Below are 20,974 nucleotides of genomic sequence, written 5' to 3' on the forward strand. Positions count from 1 at the left end.
GATAACCAATCATACATAAAAGAATTCAGAGAAGATTGAAATATTGTTCATAGATAATCTTGATCATAAACCCACAATTCATCGGTCTCAACAAACACACCGCAAAAGAAGATTACATCGAATAGATCTCCGCGAGAATCGTGGAGAACTTTGTATTGAGATCCAAAGAGAGAGAAGAAGCCATCTAGCTAATAACTATGGACCCGAAGATCTAAGGTAAACTACTCACATATCATTGGAGAGGCTATGGTGTTGATGTAGAAGCCATCCGTAATCAATGCCCCCTCCAGCAGGACGCCGGAAAAGGCCCCAAGATGGGATCTCACGGGTACAGAAGGTTGCGGCGGTGGAATTAGGTTTTCGTGGATGCTTCTGTTGGTTTGGGGGTACGTAGGTATATATAGGAGGAAGAAGTACGTCGGTGGAACAACGTGGGCCCCATGAGGGTGGAGGGCGCGCCCCCTACCTCGTGCCCTCCTGGTTGCTTTCTTGACGTCGGGTCCAAGTCCTCTGGATCATGTTCGTTCCGAAAATCACGTTCCCGAAGGTTTCATTCCGTTTGGACTCTGTTTGATATTCTTTTTCTGCGAATCATTGAAATAGGCAAAAAAACAGCAATTTGGGCTGGGCCTCCGGTTAATAGGTTAGTCCCAAAAATGATATAAAAGTGTATAATAAAGCCCGTTAAACATCCAAAACAGAATATAATATAGCATGAAGCAATCAAAAATTATAGATACGTTGGAGACGTATCATGTCCTAAGGACATCAAAGGTATAAGAAGTTTCCTTGGTCATGCCGGTTTTTATAGGAGGTTCATTAAGGACTTCTCAAAACTTTCTAGGCCTTTGACTAATTTCTTACAAAAATATGTTCCTTTTATCTTTGATGATGATTGTGTAGAAGCATTTGAAATACTTAACGAAGCTTTGATTTCTGCACCTATTATTCAGCCACCTGATTGGAATTTACCCTTTGAAATTATGTGTGATGCTAGCGATTATGCTGTAGGTGCTGTTCTAGGACAAAGAGTTGATAAGAAATTAAATGTTATCCAATATGCTAGTAAAACTCTAGACAGTGCCCAGAGAAATTATGCTACTACTGAAAAAGAATTTTTAGTAGTTGTATTTGCCTGTGATAAGTTCAGACCTTATATTGTTGACTCTAAAGTAACTGTTCACACCGATCATGCTGCTATTAAATATCTTATGGAAAAGAAAGATGCTAAACCTAGACTCATTAGATGGGTTCTCCTACTACAAGAATTTGATTTGCATATTATTGTTAGAAAGGGAGCTGAGAACCCCGTTGCAGACAACTTGTCTAGGTTAGAGAATGTTCTTGATGACCCACTACCTATTGATGATAGCTTCCCTGATGAACAATTAGCTGTTACAAATGCTTCTCGTACTGCTCCATGGTATGCTGATTATGCTAATTACATTGTTGCTAAATTTATACCACCTAGTTTCACATACCAATAAAAGAAAAAGTTTTTCTATGATTTAAGACATTACTTCTGGGATGACCCACACCTTTATAAAGAAGGAGTAGATGGTGTTATTCGACGTTGTGTACCTGAGCATGAACAGGAACAGATCCTACGCAAGTGTCACTCCGAAGCTTATGGAGGACACCACGCTGGAGACAGAACTGCGCATAAGGTATTGCAATCCGGTTTTTATTGGCCTACTCTCTTCAAAGATGCCCGTAAGTTTGTCTTGTCTTGTGATGAATGCCAAAGAATTGGTAATATTAGTAGACGTCAAGAAATGCCTATGAACTATTCACTTGTTATTGAACCATTTGATGTTTGGGGCTTTGATTATATGGGACCGTTTCCTTCCTCTAACGGGTATACACATATTTTAGTTGCTGTTGATTACGTTACTAAGTGGGTAGAAGCTATTCCAACTAGTAGTGCTGATCATAACACCTCTATTAAGATGCTTAAGGAAGTTATTTTTCCAAGGCTTGGAGTCCCTAGATATTTAATGACTGATGGTGGTTCACATTTTATTCATGATGCCTTTCGTAAAATGCTTGCTAAGTATGATGTTAATCATAGAATTGCATCTCCATATCACCCTCAGTCTAGTGGTCAAGTAGAACTTAGTAATAGAGAGCTCAAATTAATTTTGCAAAAGACTGTTAATAGATCTAGAAAGAATTGGTCCAAGAAACTTGATGATGCTTTATGGGCCTATAGAACTGCATATAAAAATCCTATGGGTATGTCTCCGTATAAAATGGTTTATGGAAAAGCATGTCACTTACCTCTCGAACTGGAACATAAGGCATATTGGGCCATTAAAGAGCTCAATTATGATTTCAAACTTGCCGGTGAGAAGAGACTATTTGACATTAGCTCACTTGATAAATGGAGAACCCAGGCCTATGAGAATGCCAAACTGTTTAAAGAAAAAGTTAAAAGATGGCATGACAAAAGGATACAAAAGCATGAGTTTAATGTAGGTGATTATGTGTTGCTATTCAACTCTCGTTTAATTTGCAGGAAAACTTCTCTCTAAATGGGAAGGTCCTTACGTTATCGAGGAGGTCTATCGTTCCGGTGCCATAAAAATCAACAACTTCAAAGGCACAAATCCAAAGGTGGTGAACGGTTAAAGAATCAAACATTATATCTCACGTAATCCTATAAATGTTGAAACCAATGTTATTGAAACCGTAACCCCGGAGGAATATATAAGGGACACTTTCCAGAATGTTTCAGACTCTGAAAAGGAATAGGTATGTGGTACGGTAAGTAAACCAACTCCAAAACAGTTCTAATAGCAAATTTTCTCCGTTTTGGAATATTTAAGAAAATAGGAAAATAAGAAGTAGTCCGGGAAGGACACGAGGCGCCCACGTGGGTGGAGGGCGCGCCCTACCCCCTGGGCGCGCCCCCTGCCTCGTGGGCACCTCGTGTGTCCTCCGGACTCCGTTTTCTTGCACGATACTTCTTTTAGTCGGTGAAAATTCATTATATAATCTCCCGAAGGTTTTGACCACCGTACCACGCAAATATCCTCTGTTTTTGTTTCGAGCTGTTTTCTGCCAGAGTGTCAAGGCCAGGCATCATGTCGTCCCCCTCCTCCAACAATGAGGGCAACGATGCTTGGCTAATGAAGATAGAGCTGAAGAGAGAAGAACCCGGGGAGATCAACAAGGATGATGGGATCAAGAAGGCCATGGAGGATCAAGCTCCGGCAGCGGAAGATGAAGACATCATCCAACCTCATTACAATCTTCTTACCCCAACGGAGATTGAAGCTTTCAAGATGATTGAGTTAGCTCGCATACAAAATAAGTATCTCACACGTGAAAATATTTTGTTGAAGGAGCATATTACCGCACTCAAGGGCATCATCCGCAAATTGGAGGATCTCCTACACTCGATGTGCGACTACCCATCATCACCACCATCTTCTTCACCAGCAAAGGAGAACTGAGTATCGGGTATGGGCACTCCCCTTGGCAACTGCCAAGCTTTGGGGAGATGCCCCGGTATCGTATCACCATCACACTCCTATCTTTATCGTTTTTCTTAGTTCGATCCTTTTGGTAATATCTTGATCTAGTAGAATAAAGTTTTAGTATGATCTAGTCTTGAGTTTTGCTTTATGATCCTTCTATGTAATTGAGTCCGTGAGCTATATATAATAAAGATTAGTGTTGAGTCAAGGGCTTGGTTATCTTGCTATGATCTTGAGGGAAGAAAAAGAAAGAATAAAAAGAAAAAAAGAGATCATATTGATCTTATGGAGAGTAATGACTTCACATATAAAGAGTATGATGAATAAAAGTTGTTGAGAGTTGACAAACATAGTTTTGGTCATTGTTGCAATTAATAGGAAGTAATAAAGAGAGGTATTCACATATAAATATACTATCTTGGACATCGTTTATGATTGTGAGCACTCATTAAAATATGACATGCTAAAGAGTTGATGTTGGACAAGGAAGACAACGTAATGGGTTATATTTTCTTATATCCGAAATAAAGTATATTGTCATGGATCATCCAACATGTTGAGCTTGCCTTTCTCCCTCATGCTAGCCAAATTCTTTGCACCAAGTAGAGATACTACTTGTGCTTCCAAATATCCTTAAACCCAGTTTTGCCATGAGAGTCCACCATATCTACCTATGGATTGAGTAAGATCCTTCAAGTAAGTTGTCATCGTTGCATGCAATAAAAGTTGCTCTCTAAATATGTATGGTTTATTAGTGTGGAGAAAATAAGCTTTATACGATCTTGTGATGTGGAAGAAATAAAAGCGACGGACTGCATAATAAAGGTCCATATCACAAGTGGCAATATAAAGTGACGTTCTTTCGCATTAAGATTTTGTGCATCCAAACCATAAAAGCACATGACAACCTCTTCTTCCCTCTGCGAAGGTCCTATCTTTTATTCTCGTCTCATACCTTATACAAGAGTCATGGTGATCTTCAACTTTACTTTTTACATTTTATCCTTTGGCAAGCTCATTGTGTTGGAAAGATCCTGATATATATATATATATATATATATATATATATATATATATATATATATATATATATATATATATATATATATATATATATATCTAATTGGATGTAAGTTAGCATGAACTATTATTGTTGACATTACCCTTGAGGTAAAAGGTTGGGAGGCAACACTATAAGCCCCTATCTTTCTCGGTGTCTGATTGAAACTCCATAACCATAAGTACTGCGTGAGTGTTAGCAATTGTGAAAGACTAAATGATAGTCGAGTATGTGGACTTCCTGAAAAGCTCTTATATTGAATTTTTCTGATGTTATGATAAATTGCAATTGCTTCAATGACTGAGATTATAGTTTGTTAGTTCTCAATGAAGTTTCTGATTCATACTTTACATTGTGAATAGATTATTACTTGAGCATAAGAAATCATATGACAATATATATATATATGTGTTGCTGTTATAAGAATGATCATGATGCCCTCATGTCCGTATTTTATTTTATCGACACCTCTATCTCTAAACATGTGGACATATTTTTCGTTATCGGCTTCCGCTTGAGGACAAGCGAGGTCTAAGCTTGGGGGAGTTGATACGTCCATTTTGCATCATGATTTTATATCAATATTTATTGCATTATGGGTTGTTATTACACGTTATGTCACAATACTTATGCCTATTCTCTCTTATTTTACAAGGTTTACGTGAAGAGGGAGAATGCCGGCAGCTGGAATTCTGGGCTGGAAAAGGAGCAAATATTAGAGACCTATTCTGCACAGCTCCAAAAGTCCTGAAACTTCACAGAGGCAGTTTTTGGAATTAATAAAAAAATACTGGCGAAAGAATCAACCAGAGGGGGCCACCCACCATCCACAAGGGTGGGGGGCGCGCCCTACCCCCCTGGGCGCGCCCCCTACCTCGTGGCCCCCCTGGCAGGCCTCCGGTGCCCTATAGCTGCTATATGAAGTCTTTTACCCTGGAAAAAATCATAAGGAAGCTTTCGGGACGAAACACCGCCGCCATGAGGCGGAACCTTGGCGAAACCAATCTAGGGCTCCGGCGGAGCTGTTCTGCCGGGGAAACATCCCTCCGGGAGGGGGAAATCATCACCATCGTCATCACCATCGATCCTCTCATCGGGAGGGGGTCAATCTCCATCAACATCTTCACCAGCACCATCTCCTCTCAAACCCTAGTTCATCTCTTGTAGCCAATCTTTGTCCCAAAACCTCATATTGGTACCTGTGGGTTGCTAGTAGTGTTGATTACTCCTTGTAGTTGATGCTAGTTGGTTTATTTGGTGGAAGATCATATGGTCAGATCCTTTATGCATATTAATACCCCTCTGATTATGAACATGAATATGATTTGTGAGTAGTTACGTTTGTTCCTGAGGACATGGGAGAAGTCTTGCTATAAGTAGTCACGTGAATTTGGTATTCGTTCGATATTTTGATGAGATGTATGTTGTATTTCCTCTAATGGTGTTATGTGAACGTCGACTGCATGGCACTTCAACATTGTTTGGGCCTAGAGGAAGGCATTGGGAAGTAATAAGTAGATGATGGGTTGCTAGAGTGACAGAAGCTTAAACCCTAGTTTATGCATTGCTTCGTAAGGGGCTGATTTGGATCCATATGTTTCATGCTATGGTTAGGTTTACCTTAATACTTCTTTTGTAGTTGCGGATGCTTGCAATAGGGGTTAATCATAAGTGGGATGCTTGTCCAAGGAAGGGCAGTACCCAAGCACCGGTCCACCCACATATCAAATTATCAAAGTAACGAACGCGAATCATATGAACGTGATGAAAACTAGCTTGACGATAATTCCCATGTGTCCTCGGGAGCATTTTCCTTCATATAAGAGTTTGTCTAGGCTTGTCCTTTGCTACAAAAAGGATTGGGCCATCTTGCTGCACCTTATTTACTTTGTTACTTGTTACCCGTTACAAATTACCTTATCACAAAACTATCTGTTACCGATAATTTCAGTGCTTGCAGAGAATACCTTACTGAAAACCGCTTGTCATTTCCTTCTGCTCCGCGTTGGGTTCGACACTCTAACTTATCGAAAGGATTACGATAGATCCCCTATACTTGTGGGATATCAAGCTCTGGCACCTCTGCAAATCACTGCTTCCCTCTGCGAAGGGACTTTCTATTTACTTTTATGTTGTGTCACCACCTTCTAAACCAAGCGCCAGAAACTGAGTAGAGCACAGCTGTCATGATTTATGCATTGTGTGTAGCTAATGTTGGGTGCATCATGACTGAATCTTTTCTACCATGAATTACAATGTTTTAGTCGCTGCTTGAACTTTGGAGGTGCTCTGCATTTATGTTTTGCGGTCTCAGAAAGGGCTAGCGAGATACCACTATTGTCATATTATATCATGGTTTTTTGACAACGTGTTGCCGTTTGAGATTTCTTATTATTGCTCGCTAGCTGATTATGTCATTGATATCAATCATTATAATCTTTAAGAGTTATTGTCGACATGGTTAGTTATGATGTTGGCTGAAAACCTGGGTGTTGTTTAAGCTTATTTATGCAAGTAAGAGCAAAAGAGTTTGTAAAAGTTTTTCTTTCTCACTTTCAGTGTATCAACTGAATTGCTTGAGGACAAGCAAAGGTTTAAGCTTGGGGGAGTTGATACGTCTCCAACGTATCTACTTTTTCTCACACTTTTCCTCTTGTTTTGGACACTAATTTGCATGATTTGAATGAAACTAACCCCGGATTGACGCTGTTTTTAGCAGAACTACCATGGTGTTGTTTTTGTGCAGAAATGAAAGTTCTCGGAATGGAACGAAACTTTGCGAGGATTTTTTATATCAATAATAAGAATTTCTGGAGCCAAGACCCACCAGAGAGGGGCCCCTGGGTGGGCACAACCCACCAGGGCGCGCCCCCCTCTCCTCGCGCACCCAGGTGGGTTGTACCCACCTGGTGGCCCCGCTGACGACCCCCCTGATACTACGAAATCACATATTTCCAGAAAAAAAATCAGGGAGAAACAATTATCACGATCCATGAGACAGAGCCGTCGCCAAGCCTTGTTCTTCCTCGAGAGGGCAGATCTGGAGTCCGTTTGGGGTTCCGGAGAGGGGGATCTTCGTTCTTCGTCATGACCAACCATTATCCATCGCCAATTCCATGATGCTCCCCACCGGGAGTGAGTAATTCCTTCATAGGCTCGTTGGTCAGTGAGGAGTTGGATGCGATTCATCATGTAATCATGTTAGTTTTGTTAGGGCTTGATCCCTAGTATCCACTATGTTCCTAGATTGATGTTGCTATGACTTCGCTATGCTTAATGCTTGTCACTTTGTACCCGGGTGCCATGAACTCAGATATGAACCGTTTATGAATTCATCATTATATCCATGTTTTAGATCCGATCTTGCAAGTTATAGTCACCTACTACGTGTTATGATCCGGCAACCCCGGAGTGACAACAACCGGGCCCACTCCCGGTGATGACCGTAGTTTGAGGACTTCATGTATTCACTATGTGTTAATGCTTTGTTCGGGTTTTCTATTAAAAGGAGGCCTTAATATCCCTTAGTTTCCAATATGGACCCTGCTGCCACGGGAGGGTAGGACAAAAGATGTCATGCAAGTTCTTTTAATAAAGCACGTATGAATATTTACGGAATACATGCCTACATTATATCGATGGACTGGAGCTAGTGCCGTATCGCCCTAGGTTATAACTGTCACATGATGAATATCATCCAACAAGTCACCGATCCAATGCCTACGAATTTATCCTACTGATCACTTTGATGCAGATAATTAATCTCCAGGTGTGGTTGAATTGACAACTCAGCTGCTAATACCTTCAAATATTTTTTGGCTCCCCTTGTGTCGAATATATAAATTTGGGTTAAATACTTTACCCTCGAAAACTGTTACGATCCCCTATACTTGTGGGTTATGAATAGACTCTACGTTCACATACAACGGGTGCAAGACAGTTTTGCACATGCGGAATACTCGGGGTTGAACTTGATGAGCCTGGCATGTACAGACATGGCCTCGGAACACTGGAGACCGAATGGTCGAACGTGAATCATATAGTAGATATGATCATCATAGATATGTTCATCATTGATGAATGCTCCATCTCACGTGATGATCGGACATGGTTTAGTTGATTTCGATCACATATCATTTAGATGACATGAGGGATGTCTATCTAAGTGGGAGTTCTTAAGTAATTTGATTAATTGAACTTAATTTATCATGAACTTAGTCCTGATAATATTTGCAAATTATGTTGTAGATCAATAGCTCACGTTGTAGCTCCCCTATATTTTCGATATGTTCCTAGAGAAAACTAAGTTGAAAGATGATAGTAGCAATGATGCAGACTAGGTCCGTGATATGAGAATTATCCTCATGGCTGCACCGAAGAATTATGTCCTTGATGCACCGCTAGGTGACAGACCTATTGCAGGAGCAGATGCAGACTTATGAACGTTTGGCAAGGTCGGTATGATGACTACTTTATAGTTTAGTGCACCATGCTTTATGGCTTAGATTCTGGGCTGCAAAGACGTTTTGAACGCCACAGAGCATATGAGATGTTCTAAGAACTGAAATTGGTATTTTAGACTCATGCCCGTGTCGAGAGATATGAGACCTCCAACAAGTACTTTGCCTACAAGATGGAGAAGAATAGCTCAGCCAGTGAGCATGTGCTCCTAATGTCTGGGTACTACAATCGCTTGAATCAATGTTAATCTTCCAGATAAGATAGTGATTGACAGAGTTCTCTAGTCACTATCACCAAGCTACTAGAACTTTGTGACGAACTATAGTATGCAAGGGATGACGAAAATGATTCCCGAGCTCTTCGTGATGTTGAAATCAGCGAAGGTAGAAATCAAGAAAGAGCATCAAGTGTTGATGGTTAACAAGACCACTAGTTTCAAGAAAAAGGGCAAGGAAAAGAAAGGGAATTTCAAGAAGAATGGCAAGCAAGTTGCCACTCTCGTGAAGAAGCCCAAAGCTGGACCTAAGCCTGAAACTGAGTGCTTCTACTGCAAAGGGAATGGTCACTGGAAGCGAAACTGCCCCAAATACTTGGCGCATAAGAAGGATGGCAAAGTGAACAAAGGTATATTTGATATACATGTTATTGATGTGTACTTTACTAGTGTTCATAGTAGCCCCTGGGTATTTGGTACCGGTTCAGTTGCTAAGATTAGTTACTCGAAATAGGAGTTACAAAATGAACAGAGACTAGTTGAGGGCGAGGTGACGATGTGTGTTGGAAGTGATTCCAAGGTTGATAAGATCACCATCACATACTCCCTCTACCTTCGGGGTTAGTTTTGAACCTAAATAAATGTTATTTGGTGTTTGCGTTGAGCGTGAATATGATTGGATCATGTTTACTGCAATACGGTTATTCATTTAAGTCAGAGAATAATTGTTGTTCTGTTTACATGACTAAAACCTCCTATGGTCATACACCCAATGTAAATGGTTTATTGAATCTCGATCGTAGTAATACACATATTAATAATATTGATGCCAAAAGATGCAAAGTTGATAATGATAGTTTAACATACTTGTGGCACTGTCGTTTTGGTCATATTGGTGTAAAGCGCATGAAGAAACCCCATGCAGATGGACTTTTGGAATCACTTGATTATGAATCATTTGATACTTGCGAACCATGCCTCATAGGCAAGATGACTAAATCTCCGTTCTCCGGAACAATGGAGCGAGCTGATGACTTATTAGATATAATACATATCGATGTATGTGGTATGCTGAGTATTGAAGCACGCGACGGGTATCATTATTTTCTGACCTTCACAGATGATTTGAGTAGATATGGGTATGTCTATATAATAAAACACAAGTCTGAAACATTTGAAAAGTTCAAAGAATTTCAGAGTGAAGTGGAGAATCATCGTAATAAGAAAATAAAGTTTCTACGATCTGATCGTGGAGGCGAATATTTGAGTTACGAGTTTGGCCTTCATTTAAAACAACGTGGAATAGTTTCACAACTCACACCACCTGGAACACCACACTGTAATGGTGTGTCTGAACGTCGTAACCGTACTTTATTAGATATGGTGCGATCTATGATGTCTCTTACCGATTTACCACTATCGTTTTGGGGTTATGCATTAGAGACAGCTGCATTCACATTAAATAGGGCACCGTCTAAATCCGTTGAGACGACACCGTATGAACTATGGTTTGGCAAGAAACCTAAGCTGTCGTTTCTTAAAGTTTGGGGTTGTGACACTTATGTTAAAAGGCTTCAGCCTGATAATCTCGAACCCAAATCAGAGAAGTGCGTCTTCATATGATACCCTAAAGAAACAATTGGGTACACATTCTACCACAAATCCAAAGGCAAGATCTTTGTTTCCAAGCATGGAAACTTTGTAGAGAAGGAGTTTCTCTTGAAAGAAGTGAGTGGGAGGAAAGTAGAACTTTATGAGGTAGTTGTACCTTCTCTCGAATTGGAAGGTAGCTCATCAAAGAAAACCGTTCCCGTGATAATGATAATGATCATGAAACTTCAGATCAAGTTACTACTGAACCTCGTAGGTCAACTAGAGCATGATCCGCACCAGAGTGGTACGGTAATCCTGTTCTGGAAGTCATGTTACTAGACCATGATGAACCGACAAACTATGAAGAAGCTATGATGAGCCCAGATTCCGACACATGGCTTGAGGCCATGAAATCTGAGATAGGATCTATGTATGAGAACAAAGTGTGGACTTTGGAGGACTTGCCCGATGATCGGCAAGCCATTGAGAATAAATGGATGTTCAAGAAGAAGACTGACGCTGATGGTAATGTCACCATCTACAAAGATCGACTTGTCGCGAAAGGTTTTCACCAAGTTCAAGGGATTGACTAGGATGAGACTTTCTCATCTGTAGCGATGCTTAAGTCTGTCCAAATTATGTTAGCAATTGCTGCATTTTATGATTATGAAATTTGTCAAATGGACGTCAAAATGGCATTCCTTAATGGATTTCTTAAAGAATAGTTGTATATGATGCAACCAGAAGGTTTTATCAATCCTAAAGGTGCTAACAAAGTGTGCAAGCTCCAGCGATCCATCTATGGACTGGTGCAAGCATCTCGGAGTTGGAATATACGCTTTGACGAGGTGATCAAAGCATATGATTTTATACAAACTTTCGGTGAAGCCTGTATTTACAAGAAAGTGAGTGGGATTTCTGTAGCATTTCTGATATTATATGTAGATGACATATTGTTGATTGGAAATGATATAGAATTTCTGGAAAGCATAAAAGGATACTTGAATAAGAGTTTTTCAATAAAATACCTCGGTGGAGCTGCTTGCTACCTCTTGAGCATGCGTTGGTTTTCCCTTGAAGAGGAAAGGGTGATGCAACAAAGTAGCGTAAGTATTTCCCTCAGTTTTTGAGATCCAAGGTGTCAATCCAGTAGGAGACAACGCACAAGTCACCTAGTACCTGCACAAACAATCAAGAACCTTGCAACCAACGCGATAAAGGGGTTGTCAATCCCTTCACGGTCACTCGCAAAAGTGAGATCTAATAAAGATAGTAAAGTAAATATTTTTGGTATTTTTGTTGTATAGATTGGAAAGTAAAGATTGCAAAATAGTAAACGAGATGCGATGTAAATGAAAGAGATGCAATATAATAAGAAAGAGACCTGGGGGCCATAGGTTTCACTAGTGGCTTCTCTCAAGATAGCATGTATTACGGTGGGTGAACAAATTACTGCCGAGCAATTGATAGAAAAGCGCATAGTTATGAAGATATCTAAGGCAATGATCATGAATATAGGCATCACGTCCGTGTCAAGTAGACCGAAATGATTCTGCATCTACTACTATTACTCCACACATCGACCGCTATCCAGCATGCATCTAGAGTATTAAGTTCATAAGAACAGAGTAACGCATTAAGCAACATGACATGATGTAGAGGGATAAACTCAAGCAATATGATATAAACCCCATATTTTTATCCTCGATGGCAACAATACAATATGATTTCACTGGGAAAGGACACTGCAAGATTGAACCCAAAGCTAAGCACTTCTCCCATTGCAAGAAAGATCAATCTAGTAGGCCAAACTAAACCGATAATTCAAAGAGACTTGCAAAGATATCAAATCATGCATATAAGAATTCAGAGAAGAACCAAATAATATTCATAGATAATCTTGTTCATAAATCCACAATTCATCGGATCTCGGCAAACACACCGCAAAAGAGTATTACATCGAATAGATCTCCAAGAACACCGAGGAGAACTTTGTATTGAGAATCAAAGAGAGAGAAGAAGCCATCTAGCTAACAACTATGGACCCGAAGGTCTGTGGTAAACTACTCACGCTTCATCGGAGAGGCAATGGTGTTGATGTAGAAGCCCTCCGTGATCGATTCCCCCTCCGGCAGATCGCCGGTAAAGGCCCCAAGATGGGATCTCACGGGTACAGAAGGTTACGGCGGTGGAAATGTGGTTTCTTGGCTCTCTCTGATCGATCTAGGGTATAAGAGTATATATATAGGCGAAAGAAGTATGTTGGTGGAGCTACGAGGGGCCCGCGAGGGTGGGGGGCGCGCCTACCCCCCTGGGCATGCCCGCCTGCCTCGTGGCGTTCCAGACTTCAACTCCAAGTCTTCTGGATTGCTTTCGGTCCAAGAAAGATCATCGCGAAGGTTTCATTCCGTTTTGACTTCGTTTGGTATTCCTTTTCTGCAAAACACTAAAATAGGCAAAAAAAACCAGAAATTGGCACTGGGCCTCCGGTTAATCGGTTAGTCCCAAAAATAATATAAAAGAGCATATTAAAGCCCTTTAAACATCCAAAACAGATAATATAATAGCCTGGAACAATCAAAAATTATAGATACGTTGGAGACGTATCAAGCATCCCCAAGCTTAATTCCTGCTCGTCCTCGAGTAGGTAAATGATAAAAACAGAATTTTTGATGTGGAATGCTACCATAATTATCAATGTAATTTTCTTTATTGTGGCATGAATGTTCAGATCTGAAAGATTGAAGACAAAAGTTTAATATTGACATAAAAATAATAATACTTCAAGCATACTAACAAAGTAATCATGTCTTCTCAAAATAACATGGCCAAAGAAAGTTCATCCCTACAAAATCATATAGTTTGGCTATGCTCCATCTTCATCACACAAAATGTTCAAATCATGCACAACCCCGATGACAAGCCAAGCAATTGTTTCATACTTTAGTGTTCTCAATCCTTTTCAACTTTCACGCAATACATGAGCGCGAGACATGGACATAGCACTATAGGTGGAATAGAATGGTGGTTGTGGAGAAGACAAAAAAAGAGGAAGATGGCCTCACATCAAGTAGGCGTATTAATGGGCTATGGAGATGCCCATCAATAGGTATCAATGTGAGTGAGTAGGGATTGCCATGCAACGGATGCACTAGAGCTATAAATGTATGAAAGCTCAACAAAAGAAACTAAGTGGGTGTGCATCCAACTTGCTTGCTCACGAAAACCTAGGGCATTTTGAGGAAGCCCATTATTGGAATGTACAATCCAAGTTCTATAACGAAAATTCCCACTAGTATATGAAAGTGACAAAATAAGAGACTCTCTATCATGAAGATCATGGTGCTACTCTGAAGCACAAGTGTGGAAAAAGGATAGTAGCATTGTCCCTTCTCTCTTTTTCTCTTTTTTTGTTTGGCTTCTTTGGCCTCCCTTTTTTCATTGGCTTCTTTGGCCTCTTTTTTTCCTCACACGGGACAATGCTCTAATAATGATGATCATCACACTTCTATTTATTTACAACTCAAGGATTACAATTCGATACTTATAACAAAATATGACTCTATATGCGTGCCTCCGGCGGTGTACCGGGATGTGCAATGAATCAAGAGTGAGATGTATGAAAAAATTATGAATGGTGGCTTTTCCACAAATACGATGTCATCTACATGATCATGCAAGGCAATATGACAATGATGGAGCGTGTCATAATAGACGGAACGGTGGAAAGTTGCATGGCAATATATCTCGGAATGGCTATGGAAATGCCATAATAGGTAGGTATGGTGGCTGTTTTGAGAAAGGTAAATGGTGGGTTTAAGGTACCGGCGAAAGTTGCGCGGTACTAGAGAGGCTAGCAACGGTGGAAGGGTGAGAGCGCATATAATCCATGGACTCAACATTAGTCATAAAGAACTCACATACTTATTGCAAAAATCTACAAGTCATCAAAACCAAGCACTACGCGCATGCTCCTAGGGGGATAGATTGGTAGGAAAATACCATCACTTGTCCCCGACCGCCACTCATAAGGAAGACAATCAAAGAAACACCTCATGCTTCAAATTTGTTACACAACGGTTACCATACGTGCATGCTACGGGACTTGCAAACCTCAACACAAGTATTTCTCAAATTCACAATTAATCTACTAGCATGACTCTAATATCACCATCCTCATGTCTCAAAACAATCATCAAGCATCAAACTTCTCATAGTATTCAACGCACTTTATATGAAAGTTTTTATTATACCCATCTTGGATGCCCATCATATTAGTACTAGTTTTATAGCCAAAGCAAATTACCATGCTGTTCTAAAAGACTCTCAAAATAATATAAGTGAATCATGAGAGATCAATAATTTCTATAAAATAAAACCACCACCGTGCTCTAAAAATATATAAGTGAAGCACTAGAGCAAAATTATCTTGCTCAAAAGATATAAGTGAAGCACATAGAGTATTCTAATAAATTCCGATTCATGCGTGTCTCTCCCAAAAGGTGTGTACAGAAAGGATGATTGTGGTAAACTAAAAATCAAAGACTCAAATCATACAAGACGCTCCAAGCAAAACACATATCATGTGGTGAATAAAAATATCGCCTCAAGTAAAGTTACCGATAGACGAAGACGAAAGAGGGGATGCCGGGGCATTCCCAAGCTTAGGCTTTTGGTTGTCCTTGAATTTTACCTTGGGGTGCCTTGTGCATCCCCAAGCTTAGACTCTTGCCACTTCTTATTCCAAAATACATCAACTCTTTACCCAGAAACTTGAAAACTTCACAACACAAAACTTCAACAGAAAATCTCATGAGCTCCGTTAGTATAAGAAAATAAACCACCACTTTAAGGTAATGTAATGAACTCATTCTTTATTTATATTGGTATTAAACCTACTGTATTCCAACTTCCCTATGGTTCATACCCCCCCCCCCCCGATACTATTCATAGATTCATCAAAATAAGCAAACAACACACGAAAAACAGAATCTGTCAAAAACAGAACAGTCTGTAGTAATATGACTTGTTCGAATACTTATGGAACTCCAAAAATTCTGAAATAAATTGTTGGATGTGAGGAATTTGTCTATTAATCATTTTCAAAAAGAATCAACCTAAAATCACTCTCCAGTAAAAAATGGCAGCTAATCTCATGAGCGCAAAAGTTTCTGTTCTTTACAGCAAGAATGCAAAGACTTCACCCAAGTCTTCCCAAAGGTTCTACTTGGCACAAACACTAATTAAAACATAAAACCACATCTAAACAGAAGCTAGATGAATTATTTATTACTAAGCATGAACAAAAAGCAAAGAACAAAAATGAAATTGGGTTGCCTCCCAACAAGCGCTATCGTTTAACGCCCCTAGCTAGGCATTGATAATTTCGATGATGCTCACATGAAAGACAAGAATTGAAACACAAAGAGAGCATCATATAGCATATGAAAAACACATATAAGTCTAACATACTTCCTATGCATAGGCATCTTATAGGCAAATAAATTATCAAGACAAGCAAAAACTAGCATATGCAAGAAAGAAGTGAGAAATAATAACAATCTCAACATAACGAGAGATAATTTAGTAACATGAAAATTTCTACAACCATATTTTCCTCTCTCATAATAACTACATGTGGGATCATATTCAAATTCAACAATATAACTCTCACATAAAATTTCCTCTACATGATCCACATGCATGCAAAGTTGACACTCTTCCAAAATAGTGAGAATATCATTAACTAAAGTCATGACCTCTCCAAACCCACTTTTATCAAAAACTTCATAAGATTGAACATTATCCAAATATGTGGGATCTAAAGTTGACACTCTTCCAAACCCACTTTCAGTATTATTGCAAACATTATTATCAATCTCATATTCATCATGGGGCTTAAATAAATTTTCAAGATTGTAAGAAGAATCACCCCAATCATGATAATTGCAACAAGTAGTGGACATAACAAAACTAGCATCCCCAAGCTTAGGGTTTTGCATATTATTAGCACAATTGACATAACAGAATTTATAATAATATCATTGCAATCATGCTTTTCATTCAAGGAGCTATCGTGAATCACTTCATAAATTTCTTCTTTCAACACTTCATCACAATTTTCAGATTCATGAATTTCAAGCAAAACCTCATAAAGATAATCTAGTGCACTCAACTCACTAGCAATTGGTTCTTCATAATTGGATCTTTTAAAAAGATTAGGAAGGGGATGAGGATCCATAACAATAGATTTTTAGCAAGCGAAGATGCAAGCAAATAGCAGGCACACGGCAACACAAGCAAACATAAGATCGAACGGAAGAAGGGTGAAGAAAAGGGCAAATCTTTGTGAAGTGGGGGAGAGGAAAAGGAGAGGCGAATGGCAAATAATGTAATGCGAGGGAGAAGAGTTTATGATGGGTACTTGGTATGTCTTGACTTGGCGTAGATCTCCCCGGCAACGGTGCCAGAAATCCTTCTTGCTACCTCTTGAGCATGCGTTGGTTTTCCCTTGAAGAGGAAAGGGTGATGCAGCAAAGTAGTGTAAGTATTTCCCTCAGTTTTTGAGATCCAAGGTATCAATCTAGTAGGAGACAATGCACAAGTCACCTAGTACCTGCACAAACAATCAAGAACCTTGCAACCAACGCGATAAAGGGGTTGTCAATCCCTTCACGGTCACTCGCAAAAGTGAGATCTTATAAAGATAGTAAAGTAAATATTTTTGGTATTTTTGTTGTATAGATTTGAAAGTAAAGATTGCAAAATAGTAAATGAGATGTGATGTAAATAAAAGAGATGCAATATAATAAGAAAGAGACCCGGGGGCCATAGGTTTCACTAGTGGCTTCTCTCAAGATAGCATGTATTACGGTGGGTGAACAAATTACTGCCGAGCAATTGATAGAAAAGCGCATAGTTATGAAGATATCTAAGGCATTGATCATGAATAAAGGCATCACGTCCGTGTCAAGTAGACCGAAACGATTCTGCATCTACTACTATTACTCCACACATCGACCGCTATCCAGCATGCATCTAGAGTATTAAGTTCATAAGAACATAGTAACACATTAAGCAACATGACATGATGTAGAGGGATAAACTCAAGCAATATGATATAAACCCCATCTTTTTATCCTTGATGGAAACAATACAATATGTGCCTTGCTGCCCCTACTGTCACTGGGAAAGGACACCGCAAGATTGAACCCTAAGCTAAGCACTTCTCCCATTGCAAGAAAGATCAATCTAGTAGGCCAAACTAAACCGATAATTCGAAGAGACTTGCAAAGATATCAAATCATGCATATAAGAATTCAGAGAAGAACCAAATAATTTTCATAGATAATCTTGTTCATAAATCCACAATTCATCGGATCTCGGCAAACACACTACAAAAGAGTATTACATCGAATAGATCTCCAAAAACATCGAGGAGAACTTTGTATTGAGAATCAGAGAGAGAGAGAAGAAGCCATCTAGCTAATAACTATGGACCCGAAGGTCTGTGGTAAACTACTCACGCTTCATTGGAGAGGCAATGGTGTTGATGTAGAAGCCCTCCGTGATCGATTCCCCCTCCGGCAGATCGCCGGAAAAGGCCCCAAGATGGGATCTCACGGGTATAGATGGTTGCGGCGGTGGAAAAGTGGTTTCGTGGCTCTCTCTGATCGATCTAGGGTATAAGAGTATATATAGGTGAAAGAAGTACGACGGTGGAGCTACGAGGGGCCCACGAGGGTGGGGGGCACGCCTACCCTCCTGGGCGCGCCCTCCTGCCTCGTGGCGTTCTAGACTTCAACTCGAAGTCTTCTAGATTGCTTTCGGTCCAAGAAAGATCATCGCGAAGGTTTCATTCCGTTTGGACTCCGTTTGGACTCCGTTTGGTATTCCTTTTCTGCGAAACACTAAAATAGGCAAAAAAACAAAAATTGGCACTGGGCCTCCGGTTAATAGGTTAGTCCCAAAAATAATATAAAAGAGCATATTAAAGACCATTAAACATCCAAAACAGATAATATAATAGCATGGAACAATAAAAAATTATAGATACGTTGGAGATGTATCACTGCTTATATATTGGGCATCAAGATCTATAGAGATAGATCAAGACGCTTAATAGGACTTTCACAAAGCACATACTTGACAAAGTTTTGAAGAAGTTCAAAATGGATCAGTCAAAGAAAGGGTTCTTGCCTGTGTTACGAGGTGTGAAGTTGAGTAAGACTCAAAACCCGACCACGGCAAAATATATAGAGAGAATGAAAGTCATTCCCTATGCCTCAGCCATAGGTTCTATAAAGTATGCCATGCTATGTACCTGACCTGTAGTGTGCCTTGCCATGAGTTTGGCAAGGGGGTACAATAGTGATCTAGGAGTGGACCACTGACAACGGTCAAAATTATCCTTAGGTACCTGGAAAGGACTAAGGAAATGTTTCTCGATTATGGAGGTGATAAAGAGTTCGTTGTAAAGGGTTACATCGATGCAAGCTTTAACACCAAACCAGATGACTCTGAGTCTCAATCTGGATATGTATTGAACGTGGGAGCTATTAGCTAGAGTAGCTCCATTCAGAGCATTGTGGACATAGAAATTTGCAAAATACATACGGATCTGAATGTGACAGACCCGTTGACTAAACCTCTCTCACAAGCAAAACATGATCACACCTTAGTACTCTTTGAGTGTTAATCACATGGCAATGTGAACTAGATTATTGACTCTAGTAAACTCTTTGGGTGTTAGTCACATAGCGATGTGAACTATGGGTATTAGTCACATGGCGATGTGAACTAGATTATTGACTCTAGTGCAAGTGGGAGACTGATGGAAATATGCCCTAGAGGCAATAATAGAATGGTTATTATTATATTTCCTTATTCATGATAAAAGTCTATTATTCGTGCTAGAATTGTATTGGTCGAAAACTTAAATACATGTGTGAATGCATAAACAAATATCATGTCCCTAGTAAGCCTCTACTAGACTAGCTCGTTGTACAAAGATGGTCAAGGTTTCCTAACCATAGATATGTGTTATCATTTGATAACGGGATCACATCATTAGGAGAATGATGTGATGGACAAGACCCATCCGTTAGCTTAGCATATTGATCGTCCAGTTTTATTGCCATCGTTTTCTTCATGTCAAATACATATTCCTTCGACTAGTAGATTATGCAACTCCCGGATACCGGAGGAATACGTTGTGTGCTATCAAACGTCACAACGTAACTGGGTGATTATAAAGATGATCTACAGATATCTCCGAAGGTGTTTGTTGGGTTGGCATAGATCGAGATTAGGATTTGTCACTCTGAGTATGGAAGAGGTATCTCTGGGCCCTCTCGCTAATGCACATCATAAGAAGCCTTGCAAGCAAAGTGACTAGTGAGTTAGTTACAGGATGATGTATTACGGAACGAGTAAAGAGACTTGTCGGTAACGAGATTGAACTAGGTATGTAGATACCAACGATCGAATCTCGGGCAAGTAACATACCGAGGACAAAGGGAATAACGTATGTTGTCCTAACGGTCCGACCGATAAAGATCTTCGTAGAATATGTAGGAGCCAATATGAGCATCCAGGTTCTGCTATTGGTTATTGACCGGAGAAGTGTCTCGGTCATGTCTACATACACTAGTAGAAAACAGGGCATAGGTCACACGGCAGTTTTCACATTAGCCCCGGTTCAGTCACGAACCGGGACCCATGGGGGCATTCGTCCCGGTTCGTGAGCCCAAGGGGCCGGCCGGGGCCTCGTGGGCATTGGTCCCGGTTCGTATCGAACCATTTGTCCCGGTTCGAGCCACGAACCGGGACTAATGGTCCTCGCTCCTGGCCCACAACCATTTGTCCCGGTTCTTGGCATGAACCGGGACAGAAGGCCCGGATTTAGTACCGGTTCATGCCACGAACCGGGACCAATGAGGTGCCTATATATACCCCTCGCCCGCGAGCAGAGCACTCCAGTGCTCTGTTTTTCTCTGGCCGGCGAGGGGAGGGCTTTGTGGTGCTCTAGCTCACCTCCTATGCACATGAGGTGTTCGATGAAATGCCCGAGCCACACTAGTTAAGCTTTGTCCTCTCGAAGCTCGACCTCAAAGCTCCATTTTCCTCGAGATTTGTCTAGGTTTAGCGGCCCGTCACGTCCCA

Source organism: Aegilops tauschii, chromosome 6 (genome assembly GCF_002575655.3).
Source record: "Aegilops tauschii subsp. strangulata cultivar AL8/78 chromosome 6, Aet v6.0, whole genome shotgun sequence".
NCBI lineage: Eukaryota > Viridiplantae > Streptophyta > Magnoliopsida > Poales > Poaceae > Aegilops > Aegilops tauschii.